General features: G+C 37.3%; 1 non-coding gene across 1 annotated transcript; it reads left to right on the top strand.

Annotated features, from left to right (window-relative positions):
- The first annotated feature begins 962 nt into the window (after positions 1-962).
- LOC132541138 (small nucleolar RNA SNORA12) lies at positions 963-1,117 on the top strand. The gene has a single exon (XR_009552311.1). It is a non-coding gene; the product is annotated as a small nucleolar RNA SNORA12 (small nucleolar RNA).
- Positions 1,118-3,653: the final 2,536 nt, after the last annotated feature.

Below are 3,653 nucleotides of genomic sequence, written 5' to 3'. Positions count from 1 at the left end.
GAGAGAAAGATAGACACCTGCAGACCTGCTTCACCACCTGTGAAGCGACTCCCCTGCAGATGGGGAGCCAGAGGCTTGAACCGGTATCCTTACGCCAGTCCTTGCCCAACAACTGAGTAGCATTCAATCATGTATATATCCCACAATTATTTTAGTCATATCAGCTTTTGAACATATGTGTTGCTTTCAGGTTTTGGATATTACAGATTGTGCTGCTATGAACATAGATGCATATATCTCTCCTGATAGATATTTTTGTTTCCTTTGGGTAAATCCCTAGGAGAGAAAATTCTCGGTCATAGGGTAAGTCCATTTCTAGTGTTGTGAGAAATCTCCAGACTGTTTTCCATAAAGGTTAGACCAATTTTTATTCCCACCAGCAGCGCAGAAGTGTTCCCTTTTTTCCCACATCCTCTCCAACATTTGTTGTTGCTGTCCTTTCTAATGTATGGCATTCTTGCAAGTGTAAGGTAGTATATCATTGTCTTTATCTGTATTGTGTCTGTTGGCCCTTTGGATCTCTTCCTTAGTGAATGAAGTTTTTGTCTATATCCTCATTCCATTTTCTAATGGATTTTTTTTGATGCTGCACTTACTGAGCTTTTAATGTAATCATTTATCTATGGAATATTGTATAAAAATCTCCCACACTGTATGGTGTCTTTCTCTTAGGACAGTGGTATCCTTTGCTGTGCAGAAGCTTTTCAGTTTGATGTAGTCTCATTGATTTATTTTTGTTTACTTTGCTGTTGAATTTATATCTTTGAAGACATTTTTAAAGCATAGATCATGAAATGTTCTGCCACTGTTTTCTTTTATGTATTTTATTCTTTCTGATCTAATGTCCATATCTTTAATCTACTCCAAGTTGGCTTTTGTGTACAGTGCTATGTGGTGCTTCAATTTCATTCATTTCATGTTTCAAAATGGCAGGCTACAAAGTCAATATACAAAAATCAGTAGCTTGTGGTAGTTCTCCTCCTGGCACATTTGTTAAGTTTTCAGATGGGCTTGACTCTATCGCATACATTATTTAGGAGCTGGCAAAGGCTTGATGACAAAGAGATCCCTCATCTCTCTCTTGCCTTCCCCTTATCAGACATTGGCTCCTACAGAATAGAAAGAAAAAAGTAGAAAAAAAATCAGTAACATTCCTCTGTGCCAACACTAAACTAGAAGAAGAAGTCTTCCAGAATCCAGAAATCACCTCCTTTTACTATAGCAGAAAAAAACAATCAAATATTTAGTAATAAAGTTAACAAAAGAAGTGAAAGACTTATATAATGAAAACTGAGAGTCACCCTTTAAGCAAACACAAAGAGATACAAAGAAATGTGCAGGGAGCCAGCTTCTGGTGAAAGTAATTAAGGGTCCCTGAAGGAAAGGAGGAGTTGGCGAGATGAATGAAGTGAGAGACACATTGGCTGTTTCAGGTGCAGGAGAGAGGCGTCTCTGTTCTCTGTCTGAAGAGGTTTATTATTTAAACACTTTTTGCCCAGATACAGTTGACATTACGTAAGATTATTTTCATTAACATCAAGGATACAGATGATATCATGTATAATTGTTTTCATTAACATCAGGAATAACCTTAAACAACATTATTATTATTATAGGTATGTTTTCCTTAGAAAGTTCCCTAGGTCTGGGGCATCCTGATCTCCCCTTGAAAGTTTCTTGGGTCTGGGATAGCCTAAATCTACCCTTGAAAGTTTCCTGGGTCTGGGGTAATCTAAATCTACCCTTGAAATTTCCCTCTGTGTTTTGACCATCTCCCTGTTCTGACCTTCTGTCTGAATAAACATTTTTCTCTGGAGTTAAATCTAATAGCTTTTCTTCTTAACCCATTCTTAGATGGATCTAACTAGGTCATAGTAGGCTGTTCACCTAAAGAAATATTCTGCTGTAAAGTAAGCACACACCATGGGGGCTCTCTTCTGGTTAACCTTTGCATATATGAAAGTTCACAAACTTTTAGCTAATGAAAGTTTACTTACTTCTACCCATATATCCTAACATTAGGTATTTAACTACACAACCTAATACTCATCATGGATGTCTGTAAGTGGAAGCAGGGTGTTTGTGGGTGAGGGTAAGCAATAGAGCCTTTTATAACTAAATGAAGAGCATAGTCTAACACTCACACTACAAGCCACCTGTAATTCGGGCTTTTGGTCTGAGTCCAGCTGATTGAGAAACTATAGTGGTGATAAGTAGCTCCTTTTCTGAAAGCCTTTAAATGGGTACAGTAGCTTCTGCTCCTAGGCCATTTTAGTCTTGATATACTCACTGCCATTAATTGTTGTCACAGTGTACTTCCCCCAGGGATCACCTTTTATTGTCCCAGGTATGATTTGTGTATGCCCAATATAGCCAATAGGTCTTTAAATTATCTATGTAAGGAGAAATGGCTTCAGTTTAGTCCAGGACTCCACACTTTGTAGTTAGCCCTAGCCCACTGGGGCTGTACCATACAGCAAGTCTGACTTGCCTTTGCCATTGTCCTCAGGTAATACTGTGTATTTTCAATAGCCAATAAGTCTTCAAATTGTCAATGTAAGGAGAAATAGCTTCAGTTTTGTCCAGGACTCCCTGCTTTGCAGTTAGCCCTAGCCTGTTAGGGCTGTGCCATACAGCAGGCTCGACTTTGCTCCTGCCAGAAATGGAAGGATATCCCATCATCTTATATAGAAAGAATTAACATCCTCAAAATGATGATCCTATACAGAGACACATGCAGATTTGATTATATTCCTATCATAATTTCTCTAAAAGGGTAAAACAAAAACTACAAAAATATATCTGTAACCATAAAATCCCATAACTTTTTTATCCAGTCAGTGGTCCTTTAGGCTGTTTCTATATTTTGGTGATTGTGAATAATGTAGTTATGAATATGGGGGTGCATATGTCTTCTGAATCAATTCCTAGGAGTGGCATTACTGTATAATAAGGTATTTCCGGTTTTATTTAAGTACTCTCCATAATGTTCTCTATAATAGTTGCACCAGTTTGTATTACCACCAGCAGCATAACAGAGCTCCTCTTTCTCCATATCATTTCCTGTTAAACTTTATTTTTTGAAGATGTATTTCTTTATTTACGATAGAGGTACCAGAGCACTGCTTGCATCTGGCAATTAATGATACTGGGGATTGAACCTAAGACCTCTGGGGCCTCAGATACACAGGACTGGTGCACTACCACTTTATTATCTCCTAGCCCACCAGTTGAAGCTTAAAAAAAAGTCAAAGGTATGATGTATTCAAACCTGCTGCTTTTCTTGGAAATGCAAACTAGATCTTACAAAGTCATAATTTACTGTTAGGAGGCATTGTATAAATCATCCTATGCCAGCATTCTTATTTCATAGATGAAAACTTGAGTTACAGAGATGGAAAATTTATTCTGCATATTCTGACAGTGAACTCAAGGCAAGTATTGATCTAAACTCCAGATTTTTCAGTTTTCAGACTAGGGATCTTTTGTTACATACCACTTTCCAGATTTTTAGCATGAAGTGAAATATCAAAGCTGATCATAAAAGCATTTTTCCATCAAGGTTTTCAAAAAGGGAATACTTTACAAAGAAATCAGTGAGAAAATAATAAGTTAGAAGTGAAATACCAGATATTATTTTGTGAAAGAAAGTA

The sequence above is a fragment of the Erinaceus europaeus genome, chromosome 10 (genome assembly GCF_950295315.1).
Source record: "Erinaceus europaeus chromosome 10, mEriEur2.1, whole genome shotgun sequence".
NCBI lineage: Eukaryota > Metazoa > Chordata > Mammalia > Eulipotyphla > Erinaceidae > Erinaceus > Erinaceus europaeus.
This window is presented reverse-complemented; position numbering and strand designations above follow the sequence as displayed.